Source organism: Petaurus breviceps, unplaced genomic scaffold (assembly GCF_028583685.1).
Source record: "Petaurus breviceps papuanus isolate PSGF00001 unplaced genomic scaffold, PetGlider_PUasm1.0 178, whole genome shotgun sequence".
Lineage (NCBI taxonomy): Eukaryota > Metazoa > Chordata > Mammalia > Diprotodontia > Petauridae > Petaurus > Petaurus breviceps.
In genome coordinates, this window is record NW_027185777.1 from 35,474,626 (window position 1) to 35,489,928 (window position 15,303).

Consider the following 15,303-nt stretch of genomic DNA (forward strand, 5'->3'; position numbering starts at 1 on the left):
GGAATTTGAAGCTAACTTTTCTCCATTCCCAAGTTTAGCACACTATGCACCAGGTCAAGCTGCTTCTCACGCTTTCAGCAAGTTTTACATCCCAGGGTAGACACTTGTTGCTTTGAGCAATTTAGCACAGTAACATGTTTTTGTTTTCCCTCTCTCCCACCCTCGTAAAGACAGTTAAACATGTATTATATCTTATGTATTTTTTTTTCTGGAAATACACAAAGCACTAGACCCTTACCAACATTTTGTGAGTAGCAGTAACAAGCATAAAGACTGGGCTAGGTGGTACATTGGAATCAGGAAGACTCATCTTCCGAGTTCAAGTCTGGCCCCAAACACTTACTAGCTGTGTGACACTGGGCAAGCCACTTCACCCTGTTTGCCTCAGTTTCCTCATTTGTAAAATGAGCTGGAAAAGGATATGACACACCGCTCCAGTATCCCTGCCAAGAAAACCCCAAAAGGGGTCATGAAGAGCCAGACAAGACTGAAAAATAAGTAAACCACAAACTGAAGCACATTCTCAGGGTTTGGCAATTGCATCTGTCCTGTTGCAGGCAGCCTGTGACACCTCAGGAAATAGTCTGTTCACTGCTGCAACCAAAATTGACTCGATTCACTCGACAGCTAAAAGCCACATCCTTTGCTCAAGATCTGTGGGCCTCATTATGGCTTTTTCTTTGGGGAAATAGTAGGGTGTTCATCCCCCATCGGGCCCCCCTGGTATGAAAAGAGCTCAGGCTTGTTGGATCATGTTTGAAAGTCAACAGAACTCAAAGCTGGCGGGCCGGAAACCACAAGGTTTGATCTAAAAGCATTTTCCCCCTTAACTTCCCTCCTTACCTTAGCTCTCCTCTCCCCATGCTCAGCCAAATCTAGATTAACTTAATTCAGTCCTGGAACATCCTTAGGGGTTGATCACACATTGCCTAGGAAGATAGCAGCTCCAATAAGCAACTTGGTGGGTTTCGATGTAGACTCCTGATCCAGTGCAGACCAGTATAGATCAATAATGCAGACTAGTCTGAAGTTCTAACCAGACGCACAGGTAGAAAGTTGCAATTCTACACTCCATGCCTGGAATTTCTCACCCATTGCTCTGGAAATAGGTAACAGATACTCATCTATGCTAGTCAAATCAAGTTAACAAGCTTTTTTGAAGTGTGTTGGGAACTATGCTAAGTACTAGAGAGTCTAGGAGTTGAGGAGATCACATAGGAAGGAAAGACTGTCTTAGGTAACCAAAGTTATCCTTCCCTAAGACAAATACCATGCATGGATACCCATTTTCTATTGGCAGTTTTCATATTGTCTCTCTCTAATTATCTGTGTACTCCTAGGTAAGCCAGGTCTCCAATTTAACTAATAACTATCCCACATACCTCATAAGGAAGAATTATGGAAATTTCTGAAACTATCTTGAAATGGTGTAAAGCAAAGGTGTCAAATGCTTGACAACTCTACAATGTAGCCAAAACCATATTAAAATATAATTTGGGGGCAACTAGGTGATGCAGTGAATAGAGTACCATCCCTGGAGTCAGGAGGACCAGAGTTCAAATCTGGCCTCAGACACTTGACACTTACTAGCTGTGTGACCTTGAGCAAAGCATTTAACCCCAATTGCCTTGTCTTACCCCCTCCAAAAAAAAAAATCAAAGAAATAAAATACAATAAAACAGATAACATTAAAATTTTAAACTAAGTCAACATGTGACAGTACAAGGACCCTGACCCTATGGATTAGTAGCTTCTTTCTATCTGAGTTTGACACCACTGGAATAAAGCATTACATAAGTGTAAAATGTGGTTATTATTCATGCTAATTTAAGCCAGAAAAGTGATCCATCAAAGTGCGGAGCCCCTACTAAGCTCCGGCTGTATGGAAATGTTTGTGAATGCATTAAGATTCAGAGGGTTGACACCTGAGGGAGGAGTGATTAGGCTACTCAAACCTCAGCCTTTTCCCTCTCAAGAGATTTTGTAGCCTTGCCTGACCTCAAGAAATTATTTCTAGAGGTAGAAATGTATTACTTGATGACTCGATGTATTATTATTCCCATAGACCCTAGGCTTTTCCCCCATTTTCCATAACATTTGTTTCCCACCCCTACCTTTTGTCTCCCACAGATGTGCTGCACATTTTATCATGTCTCAGAGAGCTGGACTGGAATCCCAGAAGGCTGCTCGTTATGGTACAAAGGTATTCAGGGAAATTTAGCTTAATTCTGGAGATGTGCAACAGGAAACCAATTTACTAAAACTAGGTTCAATCTGATGGAAACTAGCTCAGGTCAAGTAGGTTCTCTTAGGCTAGAATAACCTGTTTTTATTTTTCAGTCTTGAAGGCACTGACCCATAAGATGAAGTCATCAGAACCCATCATGGCTGAGAAGCTTATTTTGGCCATCTTGGTGTAGCACTCATGGGAACTGCCCTGGATTCAACCTAAGTTCAAGTTCTAATTTTGAATTTACCTGCTTGAGTTTGGGTGACTCAACCACTCAGTACTTCAGTTTCTTCATTGGTAAAATGTGGTAGTGCAAACAGATGAATATAAGGTCTCTTCCAAATCAAATCTATGATCCTATGGTCCAGGTCACCTTGTGGTCATTCATGAATATAGTGGAATATACCAGTCCAATCTTGGTGTGGTCAATTTACCCCCTAGGGTTAAGGATGAGCCATAGTTCCAAGGTGATAATAATAGAAAGAGAAAGCAATGAGGACAGTTACCTGTGGCACATTAAAGATTTGGGAGCTTTGCATGGCAGAGAATGTTTGATTTGGAGTCAAGTAGATATGAGTTCAGATTCAACCTCCAGTACCTGGACCCAACTGAATTAAATTCAGTGACCTTGGGCAGGTTACTTCAATGCTCTGAGCCTGTTTTTTTTATCTAGAAATGGAGAGAATCACACTTGAAGTATCTCTCTCATTTCAAATGAAATGTCTGTTCAGTGTTTTTGCACAACTTAAAGTCCTGCAGAAATACTGGGGAAACATTGTACTTGGAGTCACAGGACCTGGGTTTGACTCCTATCTTTGCTATTTACTACCTCTATGACCTTAGGCAATTCCCTTCCTTTCTTTGGGCCTCAGTTTCCCTGCCTTTAAATTGAAGAGGTTGGACTGCATGATCTTTAGGGTCTCTATTAGCTCTAGATCTTGATGGTTTGGAATGGATGGGTATGTGATTTCTTTCTTTTTAAAAAATATGTGTGAATAATCTTTTGTTCTGATATCACATTAATACTGAAATATGTCATTCACCCCTCCTCTCAACAGATGAATACTCTGCAACAAAATGATGGCTTCTTAATTTATATCTGCTATATCCCCTATTTCCTGATGCATAGAAGATTTCTTCATTTGGATACCTCTCAAACTTAACATATCCAATGAGAGAAATGATTATTAAATAACCAATTGTTAATATTGGGGAGATCCAGGATTTTTTCCCTTCCTATTTCCTCATTCTTTACTCAGCCAAATCAACCTCTGAAGAATAGGGCTGATAATGAGATTGAATTTCACATTCTCCTCAATCTTTATTCGGACCCCACCCAACTGAGGAAGCCCATTGTGTTCTACTCTGGCTTGGGTGGGTAGGTGGGGGTAGGTCCTTTGTCTAGGTTGCCCAGGCTGGGGGTGGTCTGGGAGTAAGAATGAAATAATCAAAGTCCCCCAGCTCCTCATTAGGTCTACTTCTCATTATAATATTTATTTTTTTCTCATAAATTGTTAACCAGAGTTGATTGACACCTGTTGGGAACACCCACTCTTCCAAGGGCATACAAGGAGTCAAGAAGCCACCATGATCCAGCTTTGATTTACGAGAAAGGAGTAACAGAAGAAAGATTGTCTTTCATTTCTCTCCGACTTCCATTCCGATTCTCTCCACATACCACAGCAGCCTTCTCACCCTGAAAGCTCACCCTGCCCTTGTGGTCCCTTGCTCCAACTGGACAATTCCTTCCAGAATCTACATTTTGAGGAAAGTGGCCTGGCCAGCCACTCTCCAGTCAGTCCTCTCCAGGCTCTCCTCCTAATTCTCTGGATTTTCTTCCCCATCTTCCATGACTCCATCCATTATACCTCCTCCCTCTCCCCTTCCCCATTTTTCAGCTTCCTTTTATTTATGTCTTCCCCACAAGAGGACAGAGATTGTCCTTCTTTCTGCTTCCATTTCTGTTCCCAGTATTTAGTATAGTACCTGGCACATCATAACTCAACAAATGTCTATTGATTTGTCTTAACTTCAGCCCTCTTCTTTGTTATTGTTCAGTTGTTTCAGTCATGTTCAACTTGTCATGACCCCATTTGGGATCCAGAGATAATGGAGTGGTTTGCCATTTCCTTCTCTGGCTCATTTTACATGAGGAAACTGAGGCAAACAGGATTAAGTGACTTTCCCAGGGTCACACAGCTAGTGTCTGACACCAGATTTGAACTCTGGAAGATGAGTCTTCTTGACTCTAGGCCCTGCCTATGCACAGGGCCACCTTACCGCTCCCTTTGTATCCCTAAATCATGTTTAATCATGTCTCAGAATTGGGCTGGGATCCCACATGGTTCCCCTCTTTGGTGATGAATTATTCTGAAGGATATAGCTTAATTCTGGAGACATTCAACAGGAGACTGACTTCCTAAAACTAGCTCTAAACTGTCAAGTTTAGCAGGTTCTCTTAGGCCAGGGGTAGGGAACCTGTGACCTCCAGGCCACATGTGGCCCTCTAGGTCCTCAAGTACAGCTCTTTGAATCCAAACTTTACAGAACAAATCCCCCCCACACACACACTTTTTTTTTTGTAAAACTTGGACTCAGTCAAAAAGCCACATCCAAGAACCTAGAAGGCCACAGGATCCCCACCCTGTTTGGGCTGTGCTGCCTTGTATGGCCTCATGTAATAATGAAAAGATTCCTTGTCTTTGAGTCAGAAGACCTGGGCACAAGGCTTAATCACAGTCTATGCAACCTTGAGCAAGACACAACCTCTGGGACAACAGGACTTGTATGACTTCATAGGGTTGTTGAGAGAGAGAAAAAAGCCCTCTGTAAGCCAAAAAGTTGTGGAAATGTCTGTTGTGTTATTCCCATTATTTCCCCTTTTAGACGGTAAAGTTTCCTCCCTGATAGCATATTTAGTTCACCTTTCAGTCCCTTGTAGCCCTTATCCCAGTGCCTTGACTGTCTTAGGTGCACACGAAACATCTGATGAATGAGTTTTTTACTCCCCAGCAGGCTTTCTGACTGGAAGAGGAGCTAGCATATGCAGGAACCTGGAGCACACCTGGCAGAAGAACAATGTGAAAGAACAGGTGAGGAAGAGGTTGGAAAAGTTCCATGGTGGAGGTTAGTAAGTGCCGGGTATTGCTTTATTTTTTTTACTTTAAATGAATCAACAGTCAAATTATTATGTAACCATCAAGAACCTGTTGGCCAAGTATAGCACAATACCCTATTGTGGAGACAGAAGTCATCCCAGCAAAGTGGCAGATGGTTAGAGAGACTTGCTCAGAACTTGATGCCTGGGCTTGAAACAGGTTTGAGCTCTTCAAGATGGTCAAACAGTATACAGTGTATTTAATTCAGCCAGTTAATCATAGTCAGAAGCAATGCTAGGCATCATATCAGAGGCACAGTTCTCACCCATTAGTTATGTTGGCTACTTATGTGACTTTTGAATAGTAAAATATAATAGGTATTTTTGTTTCTGCTGATCTCTAAGTCATCAATCTCAGCTGTTTTTTTTGGATTCCTTGTGGTCTCCAGGTATCAATGCTCTGTTTCAAGCTTTTATGTTTTTGTCTCTTTTCTGAGGGGTGGGGAAAGTTGAATAGCTTCCCAAAATGGACAGTCAGATATCTAGAATCAAAAAGGCACAAGTTCAAATCCTGCTTCACAAACTTAGCTGTATGACTGCAGAAAAGTCTCTGAGCTTCACTTTTCTCACCTGCAAAATGGGGGGAATAAGGGCAACTATCTCACAGGGTTGTATGCAAAACACTGCACATTTCAAGGGTTCCATAACTGTTAGCTAGCATTAAATAAAAGTCTCAGGTGTGTTATTGTTGAGGTTATTCATCCTTCATTTTTGAAGAAGACCAATGACTTCAGGAATGACGTCGTGGCTTGCATGTGAATTGGACTTAAGTAAAGCAGAGTTGTGACCTCATTATCTCTTCCAGCCATGGAAGTTCATTGGCCAGACAAAAGTAAGGACAACTGGTGACAGCTGAAGATGCAGTGGATGACCTTGGTGTCATACCAAGCTCTTTACCACTCCACAATGCTTGCTTCAGCCACCTTCAGGGTCATTGGAATAAATTGTTCCCATCCTCCCACTCAGCCAGGAGAAGTCTTCACATGCTTGGGGTAGGCATCCCTCTAACTCACCAATGGGTTTAAAGCCTGTGGGCTACCCTCATCCTGGTTTATCCCATCTGCTGAGACAGTGTATAGAGGTAGGGTAACTGTGCATGCTATAGTTTCTTGGAGCCACAAGTGAGAGTTGGGTGACAGGTAGACACCAAAGGAGGGTGATTAGCCCTGAAAAGGGCTCTCAGCAAGCATTCTCACCAGAGGTGCTAGTCCTCCCTGAGACCCTATGCAGGTATGTAGTAACGTTCACAGTGTTCTGAGTGTCCCATGTGCTTTCTAGCCTATTGTCTGACTCTTGCTTAAGACCACAGAGCAGAGGGAGTGGACCCGAGATGGTGAGTGAAGCCAGCATTTTTGCCAAGTTATCTTAACACACCCTCTCTATAATGACTTAAAAAGCATCCCAAACCAAATTCTGAGAGAGGATGATGACAAAAAATTCCAATGAGTCATTTTTCTAGCCCAAGGCAGCTTAGAAAGACAGAAAAAAAAAAAAGTTTGCAGATACTAGGATCAGGGCTAGCTGAGAGCTCAGCCTGACAGAAGTGGCACCCCCACACAGTGGTGGGAAATAATCCAGTACCCAGGGGGTGCCAAACATCTAGTCAGAAAGAGATTTCAGGAGACCTTTGTACTAGCCACTTGGAATCTCTGTCACTCACTACCCAGTTCTGGGTTACAGTTCTGGGTTACAGTTCCAGGTTGAAATGGAACAGTAATGAGGCAGTACCTGTCTAAGTACCAGAGCTCAGATCAGGAGGGCAGTAACCAGACTTCTCCCAATTTCAAACCATGTTGGAAGCACTGAAAATTTCTGGGTCTCCCCTGATCTATGAAAGCAGCAGAAGAACATAAAAGACTGAAACTCGAGCCAGATATTTACCATAACCTCAGAGGTGAACATAGGCCAACTCTAATATAAAGTAAAAAGTCAAGAAATAGACTAGAAAAATGAGGAAACAACAAAATAAATTGATAATTTAAAAAAAGACTTTGGTGACAAGAAAGCTCAAGATACATCCAAAAAAAGATGTAAAAGATATAAAAATGATGTAAAAACACTTACTCATAGAAAAATACAAATTAAACATGAACCCAACAAAAATTCCTTGAAAAGTTAAAGAAAGGAATAAAAAATATATGATTTTTAAAAATCAAATGAAAGCAGAAGAAAAAGTTGGAAAAAATGAGAGCTATGTAAGAAAATTATGACAAGAGAATTAATAGCTTGGTAAAAAGAGGCACAAAAATATTAAAGAAAATAGCCCTTTAAAAATCAGAATTGTCCAAATGATAAAAAAAAGGTACAAAACCCCACTGAAAAAAATAACTCTCTAAAAATCTGATTTCAAGTGGAAGCTTTTAACCATAGGAGACATAAAGAAACAATAAAATAAAGTCAGATGAATGAAAAGATAGAAGAAAACATGAACTATCTCACAGGAAAAAAAAACTGAGTTGGAAAACAGATCAAAGAGTTAATTTATGAATTTTTGGATTACATGAAAACCATGACAAAAAAAAAAGAGGCTAGATATCTTACTTCAAAAAACTATAAAGGAAAACTGCCTAGTTATTTTAGAACCACAAGGCAAAGTGGAAATTGAAAAATTTGCCAATCACCTTCTGAAAAAAATTTCAAAATGAAAACTTATAGCAACGTTATGGCCAAAATCCAGAGCTCACAGGTCAAGAAGAAAATATTGAAAGCAGCCAGAAAGAAACTACTCAAATACCGTGGAGCTATGATCAGACTCACACAAGATTTAGCAACTAATATTTTAAAGAAGTGGAGTGTTTGGAATATGATATTCTAGAAGGCAAAGAAGCTAGATTACAACCAAAAATATTACCTACCCAGAAAAACTGAGTATAATCCCACAGGAGGAAAAAGTAGATATTTAATAAAATAGATGACTTCCAAGCATTCCTGATAAAAAGACCAGAGCTGAATGAAAAAACAAATTGACATTCAAACACAAGACTCAAGGGGAACATTAAAAGGTAAATGTGGAAGAGAAATAATAAGGGGCTCAATAAGGTTTAAAGTCTTTATATTCCTATATGGGAAAATGATACAATTAACTCCTAAGAACTTTATCATAATTAGGGCAGCTAGGAGTCTACTTACTTAGAGGGTATGGGTATAAGTCCATTATGTTGGGATGACCTTAAAAGAAAAATGGAAGGGTGAGAAAGAAGGATTCAGTAGAAGGGAGAAGAAGAATGTGGAAAATTATTTCACATAAAAGACCCATGCAAGGAAGAGTTTTTACAATGAATGGGAAAATTGCAGGAGGGTAAGGGGTGTGTGTGGAAAGGGCAATGCTTGAACTTCACTTTCATCTGTACAGGCTCGAGAAGGGAAGAACGAACACGAACACACACACATCACCATTATTGAAAATGAAAAGGGTCTGGGGTGGCTAGGTGGTGCAGTGAGTAGAGTGCTGGCCCTGGAGTCAGGAGAACCTGAGTTCAGATCCAGCCTCAGACACTTAACACACACAAACAAAAACCCTAGTCATGTGACCTTGGGCAAGTTACTTAAACCCAATTGCTCTCCAAAAAGCAAAAAAAAAAAAAAAATGAAAAAGGTGAAAGCACAACCAATGAAGATGAAATTAAAGCAATTATTAGGAGCTCTTTTGCCCAATTATCTGCCAATACAACAACAAAATGACTGAATATTTTCAGAAATATAGATTGCCCAGATTAACAGAAGAGGAAATGGAATACTTAAGTAAATGTATTTCAGCAAAAGAAATTGAGCTAGCCATAAATGAGTTTCCCTAAGCAAAAAAAACTTAGGATCAGATGGATTTAAAAGTAAATTTTACCAAACATTTAAAGAACAATTAATTTTATTATTCTATGAACTGTTTGAAAAAAAAATAGACAAAGAAATCCTTTCAAATATCTTTTATGGGGGCGGCCAGGTAGCACAGCGAGTAAGAGCACCGGCTCCAGTGTCAGAACGACCTGGAGATCGAATCCCGGGCTCAGACACTTAGCACCCACCCAGAAACACCTGGCCGTGTAACCTTGAGCAAGTTACTTGACCCCAATTGCTTAGGGGCAGCCAGGTGGCTCAGCGAGTAAGAGCACCGGCTCCAGTGTTGGGACGACCTGGAGATCGAATCCTGAGCTCGGATGCTCAGCACCACACCCAGAAATAACTGGCCATGTAACCTTGAGCAAGTTACTTAACCCTGATTGCTTAAAAAAAAAAAACAAATATCTTTTATGACACAAATATGATTTTGATACTTAAATAAGGAGAGCAAAAATAGATAAACTATAGACCAATTTCCCTAATGAATATAGACATATAAAAATTTTAAGTAAAATACTAGCAAGGAGATGACAGCAATATATCACATAGATTATATACTAAGACCAAGCTAGATTTGTACCAGCAATGCAGGGCTGGTTCAATATTAGGAAAACTATCAGCCTAATTGACCATAAAATAACAAAAACAACAAAAATCACATGATTATCTCAATAGATAAAGAAAAAGCTTTTGACAATATATAACTCATTCCTACTGAAAGCAATGAAATAGAGCTTTTCTTAAAATGATAAGTATTACCTATTGAAAACCAAGCAAGCATCACCTGTAATGGAGATAAACTACATATCTTTCCAATAAGATCAGAGGCAAAGCAAAGATTTCCGTTATCACCATTATTATTCAATATTGTTCTAGAAGTGCTAGCTGTAGCAATTAGACAAGGAAAAAAGTTGAAGGAATAAGCATAGGCAATGAAGATGCAATACTATCATTTTTTTTTTTGCAGATGATATGATGGTATACTTAGAAAATTCTAGAGAGTTAACTAGAAAACAAGTTAAAACAATGAATAACTTTAGCAAAGTTGCAGGATATAAAATAAACCCATGCAAATCATTAGCATTTCTATATATTACCAAAAAAAAAACAAACCCAGTAGTAAGAGTGGTAAAGGAAAATTCTCTTTAAAATAATAGCAAACAATATGAAATACTTGGGAATCTTCTAGCCAAGACACACACACAGGAACTATATGGACACAATTACAAAACACCCTTCACACAAATAATAGATTGCTTAGATCTAAACAATTGGAGAAATAGTAATTGATCAGGGTAGGTAGAGCCAATGTAATAAAAATGACAATACTACCAAAATTAACTTATTTATTTATTGCCACATCAATCAAACTACCAAAGAATTGTTTTATAGAGCTAGAAAAAACAATAACAAAATTTATCTGGAGGAACAAAAGATCAAGAATATCAAGGAAATCAATAAAAAAAATGTGGAGGAAGGGGACTTAGCAGTACCAGATCTTAAATTATATCATGAAGAAGAAATCACTAAAACAACTTGGTACTGGATAAGAAAGAGGTATTTATCAATGGAATAGGCTAGAGTATGCAATATACAAAAGTAAATAAGCATAAGTAATCTAGAATAATATAAAATTGAAGATCTCAACTATTGTTGGCAAGAACTAATTTTTTGACAAAAAATCCTGGAAACACTGGAAAAGTAGTACAGCAGAAACTAGGCATGGGCCAACATTTCACACAGTATACCAAGACAGTCACAAAGTACATGATTTAGACACAAAGGGTGATACAATAAGCAAATTAAGGGTACACAGAACAAGTTATTTGTCAGATCTATGGATAGGGGAAGAGTTTATGATCAAACAAAAGATAGAGAGATTCACATGTAGTAAAATAAATGATTTTTATTACATAAAGTTAAAAATGTTTTACAAAACGAAACCAACGTAGCCAAAATTAGAAGAAAAGAAGGAAAACTGGGGAAAAATTTTATAGCACTTCTCTGATAAGGTCTTATTTCATATAAATACATAGATATCATATATATATGTACATATGTGTATTTGAGCTAAATTTACAAAATTAAGAGCCATTCTCCAATTCATAAATGGTTAAAAGACATGAACAGTCAGTTTTCAGATGAAGTCAAAGTTATCAATAGACATATAAAATACTCTAAATCACTGATAATTAGAGAAATGAAAATCTAAAAAGATGTGAAGTACCACCTCATGTTGGCTACCATGTACAGAAAAGGAAAATGATAAAAATGGAGGAGATATGCATTCTTGGTGGAATTGTAAATGAGTCCCACCATTCTGAAGAACAATTTAGAATTACGCTCAAAAGGATATAAAACTGGGCATACTCTGACCCAGCAATACCACTAGTAGGCCTATACCCCAATGAGATCAAAGGAAAAGGAAAAGAACCGACATGTACAAAAACTTCATTTTTGTGATGGCAAAGAATTAGAAACTGAGGGGATGCCCATCAACTGGGGATAGCTGAACAAGTTACGGTATATTAATTTGATGGAATACTACTGTGCTATAAAAAACTGATGGTGATGGCTTCAGAAAAACCTGGCAAGACTTATGTGAAATGAGAACAAACTGCATAGTAAAACCAATATTATAAAGATAATCAACTGTGAAAGACTTAGTCACTTTGATCAATAACATTGATCCACAATGGCTCCAAAGTATTCATGATGTAAAATGCTATCTGCCTCCAAAGAGAGAATTGATAGACTCAGAGTGCAGACTGAAGCATATTTTTTTACTTTATTTTTCTTGCCTGTTTTTTCAGAATATAGCTAATATTTTGTATGACTTCTTATGTAAATGTTTTGTATGACTTCTTATGTAAAATAAGTACCATATTTCTTGACTTCTCAATAGGCAGGGGGAGAATGGAGGAAAGAAGGGTATTTGGAACTGAAAATAAAACTTAAACAACAGATTAAAAGGATTGCATTTTAGAAACAAGATAGGAGTAATTCCTAATCACCATAATAGATAAATATAATGTATATTTATTTTATCAACCTGCAGATTAAAAAATTTCAATTTACAGAATCAATCGAATTTTCTCCTTTGCCCAAGTCCTATGGCCAACAGTAACTGTAAACACTGTGATAAGAATAAGCATTTCATTTTGCTGGGGAGGTGACTCTGGGTAGTTAAAAGTTATCCTAGTGGAATTCAAGCCTTCATAAGTCTTATTAAGTTGGATAGGTTCTAACTCTGAACCCTGTAACAACTAGACTGTGTACCTTTTGTGTGAGGACCAGCACACCTAAATTCAGAGAGGCTTGTTGCCAATAGACTGACTTCCAGATTGTTTTTTGACTCATGGGATACATGAAGACCACCCATTAACATAGGGAGGAGTTGTGACTTGTATTTTTGGAGGGAGAGTGGACCCACACCAAAAAATCATGACTCCTGGAAGTATTGAAGTATAAAAAGTTAGCATCTAAGGAATTCATCTCTAGATGACAGATTTAACCCAAGTGGTACGTTTGAGATGGCCCATTTGGAAACATAAAATTCCAGACTTAGATGGGACCCCAGATACTATCTAGGCCAACCTCTGCCCAAATTATGATTCCCATCTATCTCAGGGCTTCTTAAACTTTCCCACTCAACGGGGTGGATAGGTGGCACAGTGAGTAAAGCGCCAGCCCAGAGTCAGGAGGACCCGAGTTCGGTTCTGACCTCAGACACTTAACACCCCCTCCCCCCACACACGGGAAAAAAAAAACTAGCTGTGTAACCTTGGGCAAATTACTTAACCCCAATTGCCCTCCAAAAGGCAAACAAAACAAAACAAAAACAACTTTCCCACTCAAGACCCCTGAAGTGTTTCTCAAACTGTGAGTCATGACCCCATATGGGGTCAGGACCCAACATCCCTCACAAATATTCATCCAACATCTGCTTAAATGCCTCCAGGGACAAAGTACTCATCATTTCTTCTATTGCCCAAGTATAGGATTGGCTCCCTGGGTGGGAACATTGCATTTTTGGAAAGCTCTGGTTGGATGAAATTACTTTGAAGTGATTTCTATAACTTTCATCTCTTGGTTCTAGGTCTATACCAGGCAGAAAGTCTTTCTTGAACATTACTGCCCTTTATGTACTAGAAAACAATCATCCTGTCCTCCAGTCTTCTCTTTTCTTAGCTAAGCATCACCAGTTCCTTCAACTAATCTGGACACACTTTTCTGATTTCATTATAGCAGGATGATGTATAAATTGACCTGAAAAATGACTATGGTTTTTTTTAAAGTTTATTTTATTTTTAATTTATGGGGTAAAACAAGCATAGAGATTGACAACTACAGTGGACTTGGAGTCAGGATAGATCTGAGTTCAAATATAACCTCCATCACTTCCCTAAGCTGTTTGACTCTGAGCAAATCCCATAAGCTCTCTCTGTCACAATTTCCTCTTCGGTAAAATAGCAACCCTACCTTTGTGGTGGAGGATCAAATGAGATCATTTTGCAAATCTTAAATCTGTATATAAATGCTAACTATCAATATTATTCCTCCAGGTCACTGAACTGAGCTGGTAAACAAGGATCCTAGGAGCAGAAGCTAGAAGAGGCCTCCTATGTCACCTAAGGGGAACATCTACTCTTTTAAGATGTACATTAATGTCCCTCTGGGCAGGATGCTATAGTGCCTGGGGACGCGATCTAGGAGTCGAAGAAGAATTGGATTTAAGGCTTACCTACCGTGTTTCCCCGATAATAAGACACTGTCTTATTATTTTTTTTGGAAAGAAAAACACCAGAGGGCTTATTTTCAGGGGAGGGCTTATGTTGTCCTGCCTCAGCTCTCCTCCGTGGCACTGCTCTCAATGGCACCAGCAAGCAAATCACTGGGGAAGAACAGTAGCAATCTCAATAGGGCTTATTTTCGGGGGAGGGCTTATTTTAGAGGAATCTTACACAGTAAGGGGAGGGCTTATTTTCGGGATAGGTCTTATTATCGGGGAAACACGGTAGGACACATACCTCCTGAGTGGCCCTGTTTAAGTGACAACTCTCTTAGAGGTGTTGATTTGACTTTGGTAGAGGAAATTCCCAGGACTTCCCCATGCCAGCAGTTCTCAAAGTATGTTTCACCAACCCCTAGGAGTTTCCAAGACCCCTTCAGAGGGTCCTCTAGTTCAAAATGATCTTCATAATAATCCTAACACATTACTTGCCTATTAAAATACCACTCCAGGTTCTAACAAAGTACCTTTGTGAGGCTGGATTTTTTCCCATAAACTTCACCCAATCACAACAGATTGAAAACAGATGAGAGAGGGAGAGAGAAAAGAAGCATTTACTAAGTACTTACGGTGTAACAAGCACTGTGATAAATGCTGGATGCAGAAATACAAGGGAAAAACAAAACAAAACCAAAGAAATGCATATTCCCTGACTTCAAGGATTTTACATTCTAATGCGGGAAGACAACACCCAAAGGGTAGGAGACAGGGAGGAAAGATGGAGGCTAAGTGTAAAAACCACTTGGGGGCAGCTAGGCGGCACAGTGAATAGAGGCCCTGGAATCAGGAGGACCTGAATTCAGATGTGGCCTCAGACACTTAATGCAAAAAACTAGCCGTGTGACCTTGGGCATGTCACTTAACCCCAATTGCCCTCCAAAAAGCAAAAAAAACCCCAACAATAACAAAAACCCCCCACTTATCTTCTATTAAGTCAGATACTAATAAGATTCACAAGAATATGTAAAACAATTTAAGGCTTCTCGCTATTTTCTTTGTTTTGGAAAAGTTTTTTTTCTAAAAAGATTATTAATATTAACATATAATGAGTTTTAATTGTTATTTTTGTGTGGAGTAAGGGACCTGAAAAATCCCCCACCTCCCAAAAAATTGAAAGTCAGAGGTGTCTTGAGGAAAGAACAGGAAGTTTTATTCAGTTCTCCTGAGAAGTGGGCATCCCTTCCACTAGTACAAACCAGTGGAATGAGGCGTGTTACAGAAACTGGAACAAGAATTTATACCCTAATGCAGTCAAGCCCCTTCCAGCCACTGTCCCTTCTCCCATTGGCT

At 39.1% G+C, this 15,303-nt stretch overlaps 1 long non-coding RNA gene across 1 annotated transcript; it reads left to right on the plus strand.

Moving 5' to 3' along the window:
- Positions 1 to 4,870: 4,870 nt before the first annotated feature.
- LOC138159807 (uncharacterized) lies at positions 4,871 to 14,569 on the plus strand. The gene is made up of 3 exons (XR_011167990.1): positions 4,871 to 5,058; positions 5,243 to 5,322; positions 13,787 to 14,569. It is a non-coding gene; the product is annotated as an uncharacterized lncRNA (long non-coding RNA).
- Positions 14,570 to 15,303: the final 734 nt, after the last annotated feature.